The 17,685-nt window shown below is 43.8% G+C and overlaps 1 long non-coding RNA gene across 4 annotated transcripts in view; it reads left to right on the forward strand.

Moving 5' to 3' along the window:
- The window catches only part of LOC113259792 (uncharacterized), a 114,488-nt gene that overhangs the window by 71,236 nt on the left and 25,567 nt on the right, over nt 1-17,685 (forward strand). For all 4 annotated transcript variants that reach the window (XR_008960850.1, XR_008960849.1, XR_006410262.3 and 1 more), the window contains 3 exons: nt 939-1,097; nt 7,591-9,013; nt 16,864-16,950. This is a non-coding gene — a long non-coding RNA (uncharacterized LOC113259792). The remainder of the gene's footprint in view (nt 1-938; nt 1,098-7,590; nt 9,014-16,863; nt 16,951-17,685) is intronic.

The raw sequence follows: 17,685 nt of genomic DNA on the forward strand, positions 1-17,685 counted from the left end.
TCTAGCCTGATGCTATCATAGAACAAGATTTGGGGGATGTTGGGATGGGCATGAGTATATGTGGGAAGGATGTGAATAAGTGATGGAGACTGCGGTAGATCGAATGATTGGTGCCAATTCTTTATTCCCTTGTAGTAGAATTATGTATCCACATTCTTGCCACACTTTCATGGCAGGCAAGGGGTACTTCCCCACCCCTCGACTTTAGGCTTGGCCCTATGACTTACTTCGGCCAATGAAAAGTTAGCAGCCATGAAGCCAGCAGATGTTTAAAATGCGCTGAGCATGCACTCTTGCTCACTTGCTCTCTTCTGCTCCAGGAGTCGGCCATGAGAAGAGCTTCCCCCGGGGAGCAGGTGCCCCTTCAGCCTTGGGCTCCAAAATGAATACAGTGCCTCGTATGTGAGCCTGAAACCAAAGCCAGTTTTTCTGAGGCCAAAAGCAGAGCCCCACCCCAGCTTCCCTGCAGACATGTGCATGAGAAATAAATGCGATTGTTGCTCAGCACCCAGATTTAGTTATGTTTGTTATGCAGCTTTATTGAGCAATAGACTAAGACATGTATGTTTCTATGCCATTACATATTCTTCAAGAAGACCTGGGTGACAATCTCAATTCCTTTGAGTAGTTTCACTTCTGTAGCCATTCCTTGATTTTGAGACATTTAGATTTATCCTCAGGTGTTGGGAGAGGGCAGAACCGGCAGAAGGGCTTCTATTTTTTGCTTCTTTTAACAACCCTATAATAACATATTGATATGTAAATTTTTCCATACTTCAGCTTATTTTTATAGGGCTCAAACTGGGTAATAGTAGCTCCATCATAAGGTTGTTTTGGGGATTAAAAGACATAAAGTACATGAAATGCCAGGTATATTATCTGTGGTAGAAGGACACTCAGTAAGTGATAGTTTTTTTTATTATTTTTTGTTGTTGTAGAGTCTGAGAAGTTGAAAAAAAAAATTCAAACTTCTGGGCATGAAATGTAAAGCTGTTCTCCGAAAGAGTTTTACCAGTTTCCGTCATTAGTAGCAGCATTTGAGTTTGAGCCCAGCTACAAACAACGGCTACTGTTTAAACCTGTGGCGATTTTAACAGGTAAGAAACAGGATCTCACAGATATTCTAATTTTTATAGCTTTTATTATGGAGGAGGTGGAGATTTTTTAATGAATTTCCTAACGTATGTATGAACTTCTGTGAATTGTCAGCTAACATATCCGTTTCCATCCGTCATTATGAGGCTAGTCTTCCTCGGGTCTGATAGACTTCCCTGATGCCAAAAGCCTGGCTTATTTCTGGGTGGTCACACGCAGCTGCTGAGCGCTTACGTATAGCCAGCACCCCGTGTTGATAGGGTAGTGTTTCAGATGGACTGGGTTCAGTAAAAGATATCATTAGGATTTGTTTGACCTGTTTCTTTTTACTCTTTTAAATACAGCTACTAGAAAGTGTGAACTTACATATTTCTATAGGACAGTGCTGGTTAGACCTTTGAACGCTGCTTGCCTGAAATTGTCTATAGTCAAACTTCATCCACTCACCCTCACGCTGGGTTCTCCCGATGCTGTGGACCGCACAGCGCGTCGCCTGTGGTCTGTTATCCTGCCTTCTAGATGGCGCTGTGCTGAGTCCAGATCCCTTGCTTCCAAGTTTCTGCTCAGTTTTATCCCTATCTTACCCCACCTCCTCCTAATTCAGTTCCCTGCTCCTGTGACTAATCCCCCCATGTCTGGGGAGGATCTATTCCTGAGTGAGATAGCGAACTCGATAAAGATGTTCAACCCTACAAGGTATTTGAAAGAGATTCTATTCTCTATTATCTATATGTGCGTATTCTGTTCATTCTATTTCTGTCATTTGAAACATAGGATTTTGCAAAGTTCTTTTTCTGTTTTGCCATTGAAAGGTCACAAACATACGAGGCTAATAAACAATTTTCTATGTTTTCCAAACTCCCCTGCCTCTGCCCACACTTTCCAACACAACCCTGAATCTTCTCAAACCACATGAGCGAAGACAACCAAAGGTTATACATGTAGCTACTTACACTCAAAAGCTCCCCCCAACACCATCTCCAATCAACCAAAATGTCACAGACATTTGCTCATAATTCCTGGGCTTTTTTAGTCTAGAGGGCAGGGTAGGTATGTATTAATGTTTCTGGCTATAGTAGGAGACTCTTGAAAAGCCATTTCTGAAGGATTCAGGAAAAAGAAATCCTTGCTAATGTAAGACAGAATTCTGAATGTATCAAAGGGATTATCATATGTCACTTGGAAGTTCAATCTCATTTTTTAGAAACATGGCTCTTTTTTAGAAATATGTTCATGATTGTGGGGCTTTTTCACCACAGGGAAATATCTGTACCATGTTCTTAGTGCCAGACCAGCTTCCTCCCCAGCTCTACCCCTACCTGGCCCACTGCTGTTCCGCCTCCCCCCGACATCCCCCGACATCCCCCTGGGTGCCTGGGGAATTCAAGCCTATTTGAATATGTAATCATGTGAAATAATAAGCCCAAGTGCACTCTCTGGGGAGTTCTCTGGCTTCTACCCAGTTCCCTGCGACTAGTTTTCTAAGTGTCTTTGAGAGATGCTGAGAACACCATGTTGGCTGTTAACCTTTTAACAGCTCAGTCATTTTCTGCTCACACTGGCTAGAAGCCCTGCTCCAAAGAATGTACAGGAAGTGGGCAAAGGAAGTGTCTTCCCCTCTAAGATTCACTAGGGCACACTTTCTGCAGCCTGAGGGAGAGAGCTGGGGAGGCTTTGAATCAGTGTATTTTTTAAAAGCATTCATTATTCCGACAATGGAGTTCCATGAAACCAACATTCATTCCTTTTATGTTAGCCACATAGAGATTTCCCCAAAATATATTATAATACCAGGAAGTAAATAACCATTGCCTTGTTTTATGAATATGAGAAATTTCTGTGAAGATGCCTAAATATTTTGATTAATTTAAAACTAGATGAGCTGATGGGTAGGTATTCACAACATCAAAATACTTCTCTGATTGAGTCAGTTTCTAAAACGTAAAATCTCAAAAGGTAGGGCACTCATCTTCAATAGCGATTCAGGAATGGGTGCCTTGTATTCCAGAATCTGGTTTAGACACCAGGCTGAGCAGTTTGGAGGGAAGGGCCCCCCTGCGGATTTAGTAGTCAGACCAAAGTGCACAAGCGCCTGCTACACCTCTTGATTATATGCTGATAATGAGCAGTACCGGCAAACCTCTGAAGGGCACTCAGCACTCCTTCCTCTGTGCAGTCTCATCGGTATGGTCCCAGTTAACCTTCAAAGCGCACGTCTGGGAGACAGATATCATTAGTCTTAATTGTGGATGCTGTTGCAGTTGAGACTTTCTTCTCATTGCTTCTCATGGTCTCAGAATAACTCATCTTTCTTGAACTTGGGCATAGCCACTCAGGTCAGAACTTCTCCAGATGGAACGTGCACCGTTTTTAGGGGGGGCTCCCCAAGGAGGCAGCTGTGATGCACGTGTCACCAGTGCATGCCTTTTGGACTCAGCAGCCGAGTTCCGCTTCACACTCTAGCCCTTCTCCAGACTCCGGGAGCAGTGGCACAGAGGGCGTTCGGGACACACTGTGCTGGGCTGATGCACACACCACATCCCCACAGTGTGGCTGTAAGCCCCCGGAGGTTTATATGTGAAACCTTATTGTGGGGCTCTGAGCAACCTGCATCAAGAAATGTTCATCAATAATGGGCTTCTGTCAAATTTCCGAGGCCTCCATGTTGCATCACAGTCCTGACCCCAGGGCAGGACCTGAGGTCACCAAGGACTGAGAGAGATATCCTGTCAAGCCACAACCCAAGGAGAAATTGGAATTGAAGAATGACTGGGCTTCCCTGTCATAGCTAGAGGTTTCCAGAGGGGAGGCCGAGTCCACACTGAGGGATCTGAGTAATCTTCAGTTTGGGTGACTTATTTCTTAAGACTCTTGTCAAGGACTCTTGCATCTAGAGCCCCTTCTTGCAGGGTCTGACCCTCTGCTGCTGTCTGCCTCAAACACTACCCATGGTTTCTCCTGTCCTTTTCTGGCAGCACAAACCAACGGGCCTCATTAACAGCAGACTTATAAAATCTTAGATTTGGAAGACGCTTTCATGCAAATATCTAAGACCTTACCCAGTTGTTGTTGTTTTAATTTTGCTGCTGCAAGAATAAAGACTTAACGTGGGTGTGGTGACATGGTCACTTTGGCACATTTTTCTCCTGCTGTTTCCCCTTTTCCAAACCCATGGGCAACCCTGAGCTCATTGCATCAGGGAAGGGATGCAGCTGGTCAGAAAGTAGAAATAACCAACGGGCACTTTCTGTCTCTGCATCTGGGGGTGGGGGGTTGGAACTTAGAGTTTTGGAGATGACATGAAGACAACATGTGTGGGAGAAGCAGGGGTCAAAGGGACATCATTTCTTCCACTCCCTGCCTAGAATAGGATATTCTGTGGGCTGAGGGAGGAGGCAGTGAGAGCTGAGAGAATGACGGGTCCAGGAGCCAAATGCCCTTCTTTCTAGGCAGTGCCCCTGGGGAGGTAGCAATACCCCAAAAAGGAAATGGCTTCTTACAGAGTCTCAGCATGGCGGTCCATCACCTCTTAAATTTCCCTGTCCTTAAGTGATGTAGCCACACATCCGTGCAAGGCCCCCACCCTAAGGGACCATGATGCGGGGCAAATGCTGCCTCAGGGTAAGCCAACATGAGCAGCGGCTGAGGCCCCGAAAGCTCCTGCTCCCCCAATTTACTGGCCAAGGCACATGTAAATCCCTGTAAGGTCTTTGTCTCAGCCCCCAGAAAGAAGTTGAAACCAAAAATTACCTGAGCTTGTTACTCTTAGCCTGACAGTAGGAGGATTAAGCATAGAGTTGAGTGGAGTTACAAAAATTATTGTTTTTCTAGATTAACTAAGTCTGTGAACCAGGACTCATCTATCTACTGTACATTTAAAACATCTATAACTACATAATAAATGGTCAAAATGTTATCCGTATTATTAATAATATTATATCAGTGAATTTGGAGTCGGCTACAAAATCTGAAAGGTAATTTTTCACGTGTATGACTGCCAGTTGACCTCCATGTGGTTCCTATGTCCAGATAGAAAAATGTCGATTTCATTTATTGATGTTTTAAATCCACTCTTAAAAAAGAAAAAATGTTATTTAAAGATTTATTGTCACTTTAGGGGAAAGAGAGAAGAAGAGAGCGCAGAGTGTACTGCTTCATTCCAGGGGAACTGGTCCTGTCTCTGTTTTGCTCAGCCCTCTGCCGATTCCTTGGAGAGGTAGAGGAACGCTCATGCATTTCTGTTAGACTTTTCACTCTGCTGGATTTGACCATTTGTTCCAACTATGCTACTTTTGAGTCCCAGTTGTGTTTACCACGATTCTGGCTACCCACTTCATGTCACAGTATCACCTCATTAAAAAAAAAATTTTTTTTTTTTTAGAGAGAGAGAAAGCACATGTGCATGAGTAGGGGTGGGAATTGTGGGGCAGAGGGAGAGAGAGAATCTTAAGCAGGCTGCATGTTCAGTGCAGAGCCCACCGCGGGGCTCGATCTCATGACCCTGAGATCATGACCTGAGCCAAAATCAAGAGTCAGATGCTTAACGGACTGAGCCACCCACATGCCCCACCTCATCTAAAATTCAATCAACACATGAATCTACTTCTTCAATAATTTCTTTCCCCTCCTCCTTATTATTCCATTTCACCGTCTTTGCAGACTCTCATGCTTAGACCATTCAGCCTATCTTCCTCTTCCGTGCCTCTGCCCCAAGGTTAGAGTGTCATCCTCCTACAGCTGAGGCCTGCGGGACGAAACTCACACACCAGTGCTGATGGGCGTCCCAACCAGTGCATGTGTTTCAATCCCCCTGAGCCCTCCTGAGAAACAGGAGTTTCTTTGCTCCCCCGGCCTAGTAACACCACTCTCTTTGGCTTCTCCTCTTGCCTCCCTGAACTTGGTCTCTTGGTCCTCATTGTCAGCCCCTTTCTTTTTTCCTTAAATAGCAGTACCACCTTCGTTCTAGCCTCAGCTCTCTTCTCACGCCCCTCTGAGATACCCAGACACTGTGAAAACTTAACAACCGTGTGAGCTGATGATTCCCAGATCAGCATGAATGGGGTAAACTGAGAAATACAGATTACACAGAGTTGAATAAGTGTTCAGGACATTGAAGTGATATAGCTTTGTGGTTATCATCAGACTTCACTAAATCCGAAGACCCAAGGACCCAAGAAATAGGAGCAGAAAGGGGGAAGAAAGACCTGTCCCTTCACTCTTGATGTTCTCCAGCAAGACTGAAGAATCAGTACTTAGTGAGATGGAGTTTTCTACCCAGGACGTCCTGATGATGGCAGGCTATTTAGTGAGAAATGTTGGAAGATGATCTGGACAAAGAATAGGACTTCCCATTTTCACAGGAGAATTGAGGATTTCATAGCTTCTTTCTTTGTGGGCTGCCTTTTACTGTAAGTCTAAGTGGAGCAGCCCCCAGCGGTGGGGGCAGGAGTGAAGTTGTTGACAGCTACAGCTTCCAATTGCTCTACAAAAACAAAAACAAAACAAAAACAAACAAACAAAACCCAAAAAAAACAAACAAGGGGCGCCAGGGTGGTACAGCGGTTAAGCGTCTGCCTTCGGCTCAGGGCGTGGTCCCAGCGTTTATGGGATCGAGGCCCACGTCAGGCTCTTCCGCTATGAGCCTATTTCTTCCTCTCCCACTCCCCCTGCTTGTGTTCCCTCTCTTGCTGGCTGTCTCTGTCTCTGTCAAATAAATAAATAAAATCTTTAAAAAAAGAACAAAAAAAAAAAAAAACAAACAAAAACGGAGCAAGAGTTCCACTGCTACTGTATTTTCCAGGATTATTAAAATAACCCGATTTGGGATTTAGAATTGATGTTGAGAAAGCGTTATCTCTACATTAAATGTAGAAACTCTATAATAATGAAACAATCTATAGGCAAAATATATCCCCTCTCTGAATACCATTCCCTAAATAGCGCTTTTGTGGTTAATACTGAGTACATTGTAGTCAGTAACCATAGCAGTATGTGGATTTGAATATTGCTGTTAAATTCCAAATAACTGACAAAATACAAACTTGAATTAATGTTACTTCATGTTATTTATTTTTCTGCTCAACAGAGGTGAGTTGGCATGAAGCTGGACTGCTCTATAAAACAGAACCAGAAATTTCTTTCTTGCAGCATTATGGAGAAGGAAATTAAGCAAAGAAATATAATTTAAATCTGAAAGAGACAGGTCTAATATTTATCAAGCATCTCTATGTAGACTATTTAATCCTCTCAAAGTCGTCTGAGGCATAGGTGGTGTTATGACTATTGCAACAATGCAGAAACTGAGACTTAGGAATGTAAGTAGCTAACAGAATATCACACAGCCAGTGAACAGCAGAGGCAAGGTGCAAACACAGATCCGTCCTATGTGGATATCTGATTCCAAACTCTGTGCTCCTTCCTAGGGCATCCCGTTTACCATCTGAGCCATTTTACAGGTAACAGAACCAATAATTCATTTCTTCTCTCTCTTGACAGATGAGAAACCTACAGCTCAGAGTAATGAGTGTCTTCCCAAAGTTACATGATTATTTAACACCGCAGAATTCAAACCCACTTTTTCACAATGGATTTGCCACCAGAACACAGATAGAAAACGACCCCTAAATCTAAGCCAAAATGGGAAAGGAAAAGACTCATACTAATATCATTGTCCCCGGACACATGGATTAGGACAAGTCTACCACCACCTGATCTACAAATGTGGTGGGATCAACAAAAGAACCACAGAAAAATTTGAGCGGGAGGCTGCTGAGGTGGTAAAGGGCTCCTTCAAGTATGCCTGGATCTTGGATACACTGAGAGCTGAATGCGAACATGGTATCACCGTTGATATATCCCTGTAGAAATTCCAGACCAGCAAGTAGTATGCGGCCATCGTGGATGCCCCAGGACACAGACTTTACCAAAAACATGATTACAGGCACATCTCCCACCGACTGCGCTTCTTGATTGTTGCTGCTGGTGTTGCTGAATTTGAAACAGGCATCTCCAAGAACGGGCAGACCTGGGAGCATGTCCTTCTGGCTTACACACTGGGTGTGAAATAACTCATTGTTGGTGGTATGGAAGTGGATTCCATAGAGCCATGCTTCTTGAAGTTCTAGATGGCACCCTGCCACCAACTTATCCAACTGACAAGCCCTTGCATCTCTCTGCCCCTCCAGGATGTCTACAGATTCATGGTATTGGTACTGTCCCTGTAGAGACTGGTGTTCTCAAACCCCGCCTGATGGCCCCCTCTGTTCTAGTCAACATTACAACTAAAGCAAACTCTGTTGGAATGCCCTTTGAATGAGGCTCTTCCTGGAGACATTGTGGGCCTTAATGTCAAGAACGTGTCTGTCCAAGAGTTGTCGTGGCACCAGTAGCACGATGGTGACAGCAAAAATGACCCACCATTGGAAGCAGCTGGCTTCACAGCTCAGCTGATTATCTCGAACTGTCCAGGCCAAATCAGTGCTGGCTATGCACCTTGCTGAATTGTCCCATAAGCTCCTGTTGCTCACATGTTTGTTAAGCTGAAAGAGAAGATTAATTGTCATTCTGGGAAGAAGCTGGAAGGTGGCCCCGAGTTCTTGAAATCTGGGGTTGCTGCCATTGTTGATATGGTTCCTGGCAAGCCCATGCATGTTGAGAGCTTCTCTGACTATCCTCTGTGTCATTTTGCTATTCGTGACATAACGCAGATGGTTGCTGTGGGTGTCATCAAAGCAGTGGACAAGAAGTCAGCTGGAGCTGGCAAGGTCACCAAGTCTGAAAGCTCAGAAGGCTAAATGAATATTATCCCTGATACCGCCACCACAGTTGTAATCAGTGGTGAAAAACGTCCCAGAACTGGCCATTTAAGCTTAATAAAAAAAGAGTGGTTCATGATAGTGCCTCATAAAACCGTCAGAAGGTAAGGAAAATGTTTTGTGGACCATTTGGGGGGGGTGTGTGTGAGTTTTAAATTATTAGGTTTTAAAATTAGTACTTTTTAATGGAAACAACTTTGTCAAAAATCTGTGACAGAATTTTGAGACCCACAAAAGCAAAGTTTAATGAGAAAACTATATCTTCTTTTGGTCAACAGTATAAATCCCTCTAGTACTACTTCGAGAAAAGACTTAAATAAGAGTTGTCCATAATCTATTTCTGTTGTTCTATCTGCTGAAACTTCAAAATTTGATAATTCTGGATTGACATTTCTTTTTCCAGGTGGGAATTAGGTTGTTTTTGTCTTGTTTTATTTTTCCACATTGTCTGAAAGGAAGAATCATCTGTTTTTTAAGTACATGGTGAAAAGGTCTGTGTTGGCAACACTTAATAGGTTAGGACAGAGAAGCAAAGATTATCTTTGTTATAGATTAGCTTGTTATAAGAAGGCCAGATTCTACAATACTGAAGTCCATGTGTTGCATATAAAATTGTATGTAGTCACATCAATATCAAGTAAATATGTTGGTATAATCTCAAATTTCAGTTTCCCACTTATTGGAACGTAAAGTATCACATCTCCAAATCTGAAGTAGGCTAAAAAACCCAAAGTGGGAAAAATAAAAATAAAAATAAATACATTTTTAAAGAAGAACCCAAAGTGAGAAAGTTAAATTGTATTAAAGACTATCCTGCTAGGGTTCATTGTATCTAGATTCTAGGGGGGGGGGGGAAGCTACTGGAAGTTGGGGGGGACAGAGAAATCAAACAGAGAACTTCTAATCTCCTCTCCAGGACTCTGTCCATCGTGCGCGTGACTGTAGCATTCTGTGAAGCCGGTCTAGCATGGTTCACTGTGTGATGTGCTCTGTAACCTTTGTCAAGCATTTACTACCTAATCTAGACGACATCCTGGGTCATCCTGTCTCTTAAAATCTAGGCAAGACTGCTTGTGGTCTCCAACACACTTCATGTTGAGAGCTGGATACCCTCTCCAAGATTTCCGTGTATTCCCGGGGGCCTGTGTTCTCGTGGCCACCTCTTAATTCTGCTGACTTTTTGTTCTCCACTTGGCACCTTGCAACTTTTTCTTTTTTGCCACCTGGGTTCTTGAACTACTTTCCTTAGTTTTATACACAAACAACAAATTTTCGCACAAAGACTTTGTGTAGCAGGTTTTGCAGAAAGTTCAGAGAATTTAAGAACTAAATGGGGTTGCCTTGCTGACCCGTAAGCAATTAGAATTGAGTAATAGTCATCCTGTTCTGTGAAGTCTTTTGGCTTATTTCCCGTGTTGCCTTGACATTCTGTCTCCTTTCTGTTCCCTCCCTCTCACCACCACCAACTATTTTTTAAACACGAAGTAATTCTGCCCTCCATTTGTTCTGCCCAGACTTCTGAATCCTACTATAGACCAATTTTTTTCATACTCCAGTGCTCCAAGGAGCTTTCTTTATTGAAGACCATTTATTCCCAGAAGGAATTCTATCAACTATTAAGGTAATGATAGGATTTTTTTTTTTTAATCACCCACCAATGATAGCACATGTTCTGGGGAGTACACGGGAAGAAAATCTCTCAAAGAGTAGCCAACGGAGTAGGAAATAAATGTATGTAACTCGTATTTCTCTCGGGCCTTGCCACCTTGTGAGAACAGAGACCACATGCACGATGTGTCACAATCCAGTGTCTACAACATGCTCGCCTTCCCCCAGGAACCCCTGGCCTCGTGTCCTGACAGATAGGAGGAAGGCCAATACAGCAGAAATTTGGCCAGTACAACTGTGAAAATGATCTGACTTACCACCCGAGGGGGAAAGATATCTGGTGGCGAGGAAGGGACAGTTACTAGGATCACCACAGGCAAACAGTGGCCTCCTGAGGTGTCAGTCAGCTAGTCAAGCTCTGAGCTTGAGTCACCAGGGTTCAATAGTAACAGCTTCTAACTGTCTCCTTGTTTCGTCTATTTTAGCTTTGCTCCCCTCCCACCCCCAAAAATCTAGGTTCTCTGGGGTTTCCATTTCTGACCAAATGGAAAGTGTTAACACTCAGAATGCAACTGACGGTGGAAATCCATGTATCTTCATGTGAGTATGTCTCTGCTACGAGCAAGGAGAAAAACTAGTCAAGTCAGGGCAAGTTCACTTGTGCCCAAGTTTTAAATAACACTGCTATCCCCCCTCACCTGTCTTCCATTCCTTTATCCGAAGCCTCCAATCCAAAGAGCTCTGAACTCAAAAAGGTTTTATTCATAAAGTTTCTAGCAATGTAATTTAGTGGCAAAACTTGACCTGCACAGATGTGAGGCCCCTTGTGGTCTTCCTCCAGCCCACCTCCTGGGAGCTGTCAGGTGTTTCCTATGCAAAAATGAAAATGCTTGATTACGGGGTGTTCCTCCAACCTCACCAAGGGGGAGCCCCTAAAATATGGAATGTAGAACATACCTTTCCAAAGTCCGAGACATTCTGAATTCCAAAACTCTTCTGGCCACAAGGGTTTCAGAGGAACAGTTGTGTGTCTGCTGGCAGCTGCTGGAGGAACAGAGCAGTCATGGTGAGGGGGGGCGGGGGGGAGGCGGGGATGGTTCCAGGGCTCCTATTTTCAAAAACCTCCTCGGAACATGTGGTCTGTCCAAAGGAGAGAACACTTAGGTCCGGGGCTGTGTTGTAGACACGTGGCGTCATGTGGAAGCGCTGGCGAGCGAGAATATCTGGGAAACCCCGCTGAGTCCTTCAGCCAAAGCCAGACTGCCTGGCAAGGCCACGTCCCGCCGCTCACCACCACCTACAACGCAGGCGGGTGAGGGCAGCGCGACAAGGTCGCAGAAGTTCTAGTGGATGCATCCCCTTCTTATTTTAAGAAATATGATCATCAGAATTATTTTTTTCATTGTTCATTTAATTTTCAGAAAAAAGATTATTTTTTTTAAAGATTTTATTTATTTATTTGACAGAGAGAGAGAGAGCACAAGCAGGGGGAGCAGCAGAGGCAGAGGGAGAAGCAGGCTCCCCGCCAAACAGGGAGGCCGATGCAGGACTCCATCCCAGGACTCTGGGATCATGACCAGAGCCGAAGGCAGGCGTTTAATCGTCTGCGCCACCCAGGCACCCGAAAAGGGATTATTTTAAACTTGATTTCAGCTCAGGTCATGATCTCAGCGTCCTGGGATCGAGCCCCATGTGGGCCTCCAGGCTCAGCGGGGAGTCTGCTTGAGATTTTCTCTCTCTGCCTTTCCCTGGGCATCTCCCCCCATGTTCCCTCTCTGTCTCTCTTTCTCTGTCTCTGTCTCCCTCTCTCTCTCTGAAATAAATAAATAAAAGGAAAATGGAGACAGGAGGTGAGTTACTAAAGTGGTTCTCAAACTTGGCAACACATCAGAATCACCCAGAAAGACTTTGAAACTATGGATTTGTAAACCCAGCCCAGCCCCAGTGAAGAAGGAGCTTCTGCAGTGGTCCCGGGCACCTAAAGTTTTCGGAGCGCCCCAGGTAATTTTCATGTGTAGACAAGGGAACTACTATCTTTAAAAAAATTTTTTTTAAATCTTTAAGGGGGGAGAAAGAAAAAGACCTTTTCCCTATTTCTGTATAAGGAATGAAAGTGCCTCAGATCCAGAAAAGCCCAAACAGGGTGCTGAGCGCGCTCTGTAGTTCTTGTTTGAATCACATGTGCTAACCACACAAAGGAAGTTTCATTTCTGCGAAAACGATCAGTTTCTCTTGTATGCTGATTGTTCGCCATCCCAGACGCAGGGGATACTTCTCAGCCAATGATTTCATCTTGCCCATTCCTGAGGGCATGGTCTGAGTTTATAGACCATCAAGGATGAAGGGAATGTCTGCTCTACGTCAGAGAGAAAACCGGCTTCCCACACGCCCTCTGATATGCTGGGAGGAATGTAGCAGAATCGGTGACTTGACCGGGAGCCAACTTCTTTCTCATTCTTCTGCGGGAGCATCCACGTAGTGAGCTTTACGTCCCTTATCCGTGTGCTCACGTCATTTGGTTCCCTCTTCTTTTTTTTTGGAGCCAGCTCAAAATGAAGACAGTGTCGCAAGCTAGTCTCTCTCTTATCTTCCACAAAATATGGCTCCGCAAACGCTTTCTCTCTGGTTCAGGAGTGTTTGGTGACTCTGTGATATGTGACAAGTCTCTTCATCTGCTGCCTGGGGGGAGTGACCTGCCAAACAGGACCCCCAGTCTTCGTGCGTTGTCCAATCAGACATACCTTCCAAATCATCATTTTTCTCTCTCCCTTTGAACTTTCTTCTCATTTCTCCCCCTGCGGGTCTCCTCCTCAGGGAGGCTGCCTTGATTCCCAATTTAAACTGGGTTCTGTGTTTCTCTGAACAAGGTGTGCTTCTCTTTGATAGCTCTCATCACGATGTAATTCAATGTTTATTTAATGTCTATCTTCCCACCAGATAATAGGATATTTGAAGTCAGGAAACAAGTCTGGTGTTACGTTGTTGTTGTTGTTTCTGGTTTAGCTTAGTTTTTGCTTTTCTTTTTTCACCAAAGCAGTGTCAAATGCTAACACAGAGTGGATGATTAATACATATTCATTGAATTAATGAATTACATACTCCAAAGACTCAAGTAAGCTGGGGCCATTGGGTATGTTCATCCGAAGGTCACTATAGACATTATGAAAAGGTGTCAGTGAAAGCAGAAGTAACTGGAAACCAGAAAGCAGTAGACTGAAGAACGGGGAGCCTAGGGAAAGGAGGCATGCAGGACATGCGATTATCATGGTAAAAACAAAAGTGTTCGAAGTGCAAATCTTCGATCAATGGATCACGACTAACATGAACATTTATTTCAGAGTTGCACATACTATATTTATATCATTGTGATTCAGAACGAATGCCTCGATGATGCTTTATTTGCTATACAAATGCTTCATTGAGGCTTGTTTTGTGGGCATTTATTTAAATGTCAGTAAAACCCTCTCCCACAGATATTAAATCTTATAATTAATCACTCATGAAGTCTTCTTTAATCAACTTTTCCTTAAGTATTTCAGATTCTTGTCAGGCCCATTCATTTCCCCTGTGAAGATCTAAGAACTGGTTTTAGGTGATAAATTGACTATGTTCTCCCAGAGCACATTTTTCTTAAGCGTTTGAAAACATTCATCCACATTAATCTGAGTTATGCAGTAGGGCCCAAGCCATGGTAAACACAGTGTAATGAGCAGCACCTGTCAACCCCGATGCAAAGGATGTCGGGCATGCTCAAGTTCCTTGCATTTTTATGACAAAATGAATTGATCTGTACTATTCAGTGAGTCAGTCAGCCAACACTTGTGTGAGCACCAGCCACCAGTCACATCTGGGAATAAGATGATATATACCACTATACGGTATGATATAGCACTCTGCCTATCCTCGTGGAGTTTACAGTTCAAGTGGACAGAGGGACATGAGAGCAAATAGGAGTTGTAAAGAGTTATAGCAGCTGTCATGGAGGCAAGTATAACTCATGGAGAAAAGGTTGGAGTTTGGGATGACAGGTGCATCAGAACAGCTTTCTGATTCGAACTGCATCTTAAAAACTGAGTAAATAACGGGGTTGGAGTGGGAAGAGTAGTGGGGAGAAAGGATGCTCCAAACATGAGGAAGACATGGATCAAAGACCCAGAGACATGAAACAGCATGTCGTCTTGGACATGCCAGTCGTTAGGCATCTTGTAGGTCATTAGGAGGACCCAGTGAAAAAATGAAATAGGAGAGATACACGGAGACCAGATCACGGAGGGTCCTGTGGGCTGTGCCAAGCAATTTGAATTATATTCTCTTGGCAATGTACAGCCTCTGGAATGTTTAAAGGAAGGAGTGGCTTTGTGAGATAAATATTTGAGAGAGTTCACTCTGGCAGTTGTTTAGAGATTGAATTAGAAAATTTGGGCCCTAGAGACATTTTGTTCATTTATTCAAACATTTCTAAAACATCTTTTAAGTGCCAGATACTGTCCTAAGCTCTAAGAATACAGCAATGAACCAAAGAGAAAAGACATCTGCTCTCACAGAGCATTCTAGCAGAGACATATAGACAATAACCAGAGAAGTGAACAGATAAACAAGAAAAATGGAAGATAGCGTCAAGTGCTGTGCAAATATGAAAACAGGCTGATGTGAGAGAAAGCATCCAATGGCTGTTTTAAATTGCACGGCTACAAAAGACCTCTCTGAGCACAATCTGAATGACAAGGGAAAAGATGACTCCATGATCGGAGGAAGGACCTTCCAGGAAAGGATACAGGGGGTACAAAATCCTTGAGACAGAAAAGTTTAGCCAGCTCAAGAAATGGAAAGAAGACCTCTGTGCCTGGAGAACAGCAGCAAGGAGGTGAGGTAGGAGATGAGGTTGACTAGGTGAATCAAACTAGAATTCGAAGGCTGTGTGACCCAGACATGGGACAATGTGTTTGCATTTTATTTTAAAGGCCATAAGAAATCACATATATAAGTCACTGCATGATTTTAGGCAGGCAAGTGGTATGTCCAGGTGTGCATTTTTAGGTGATCCCTGGCTCTTTGTGGAAGGTGGACAGGACTAAAGTGGAGAGAAGTCAGAAAGCAATTACAGTAGTCCTTGTGGGAGACATTCAAATGGACTAGGGTGATGCCAGTGGAGATGAAAAGAAGCAGATGGAATTGGGATATGTTTTGTGTGGAGGTGAAAAGGACTGGGTGGTGGGTTAAATGTGGGGAACGAGAGACAAGATGGAATCAAAGAACACCGCTGAATGTGTAGCATGTGCAATGGGTGGATGGTGGCAGTGTTCACTGAAGAAGGAGCAGATCTGAGAGGAGAAAATGGGAGTTTCTGTTGGACCATGTGAAATCTGCATCCAAGAGGAGGTGAGAAGTTGGCCAAAGGGTGTTCATGTCTGGAGCTCCAAGGAGAAGTCAGAGCTATAGAGTTCCCCCCCATGCAGTGTGGCTAAAGCCCCAAGACTGGATGGAAGGGGGACAGTGTCCCTGGGGGAGAGGAGGGTGCCCAAGAACCCACTCTGGATGCTAAGCAGTTGTGAATACAGTTTTAAAGTTACTGTGGAGTCCTGGAAACCGAGAGAAGAACAAATGACTTTAGAATATGATCAGAAGTAAAAAGTAAGATAGCATTATAGGACACAGAGTTTCTTTTGCAACGACCTGGCTTGTCCTGGTCTCTCTTGACCATCTCTGAAACCTTAGGGTCATCAGAGTGTCTAGCACAGTGTAGTAATTAAATAAATCTTGCTGAGCTTGAAGCCCAGGCAAGAGGCCTGGGCTGGAGATTTATACAGGCGTGGGAAACTTCAAATAGAAGTCGTGGGAGTGGGTGACTGAGATTGCAGGAGATGGAGATTCCTGTAGAATGAGATCAAAGCCGAGGGCAGACAGAACCCAGAAAATACAACATGTACACCATGTTTAGCAATGGAACATGTAGCAACATTGAGCAATGGAAACCCACAGGAACACTCGGCCCACAGGAGCAGAGCCAGGAAGGCGTTATTAGGGCAGAGCAGAGTGAAATGCTACAGAGAAAGGGTCGCCCAGCAGATGCAGAGGACAGGAGAGGAAACGAGGGTATCTTGGTTGTAGTGGGTGAAGAAGAGGTAAGAGATCACGTAAGTTAAGTTTGGCTATTCTTTCGGGAGATGGGGAGTTATCCTTTAATGAGTATAGAGTTTCAGTTTTGCAAGATGAAAGGGTTCTGGAGACGGATTGCGCAATAATGTGAATGTACTTAACACCACTGAGCTGTACCATTTAACATGTTTAAGATGGTAGGTTATGTTATGTGTATTTTGCCACAATTAAAAAACACTTTTTAATGCAGGTGAACAGCAAAGGTAGAAAAAGATTGATGAAAGGAACGCCTTGTTCTGCAGCTGGAGCAAAGGAGGTGAAGCGGATGCTGAAGAGGGTAAGTTTGCAGGCACCAGGGCAGGACCTGGAAAGAAGAGAGTGTATTAACCTCCCTTTTCTCATTGAAGTTTGAAGTGAGGTCATCGGTGAGGATGGGAGGCTGGCAGGGGTCATTCCAATGTCTGTTATCCACGATATTTGAGAGAGACAGCATCGTGAGATTAATTCACATGTTTTCCCTCTCCTCTCCTGCTGGACATTTCCCCCCTAGTATATAACATGCTCTTATAGTTGGTCAATGAGAGTAATGAGTCTCATTTCACACACAAATCCAAAATCTTATATTCGAGACTGTTCAGACTTCTGTCAAACTCGTAACTCTCTGGTTATGTAGCATCAGTAAGATCAGGATTTCACAGACAAGTCATCTTTTTACATATCTCTTTTATTTTAATTCCAGTATTAGTTAATGTACAGTGTTTTATTGGTTTCAAGTGTATAATACAGTGATTTTATGCTTGCATATGTCACCCAGTGCTCATCACGACAAGTGCCCTCCTTCGTCCTATCACCTGCTTCACCGCTCCCCCCTCCTCCTTCCCTCCGGTCACCAGCAGTCTGTTCTCTGTAGTTAAGAGTCTATTTCTTGGTTTGTCTCTGTTTCTCTCTCTCTTCTTTCCTTCGCTCATTTTTGTTTCTTAAATTCCACATATGAGTGAAATCATACGCTATTTGACTTTCTCTGACTTATTTCACTTAGCATAAAATTCTCTAGCTCCATCTGTCTCGTAAA

This window comes from Ursus arctos, unplaced genomic scaffold, assembly GCF_023065955.2.
Source record: "Ursus arctos isolate Adak ecotype North America unplaced genomic scaffold, UrsArc2.0 scaffold_22, whole genome shotgun sequence".
Lineage (NCBI taxonomy): Eukaryota > Metazoa > Chordata > Mammalia > Carnivora > Ursidae > Ursus > Ursus arctos.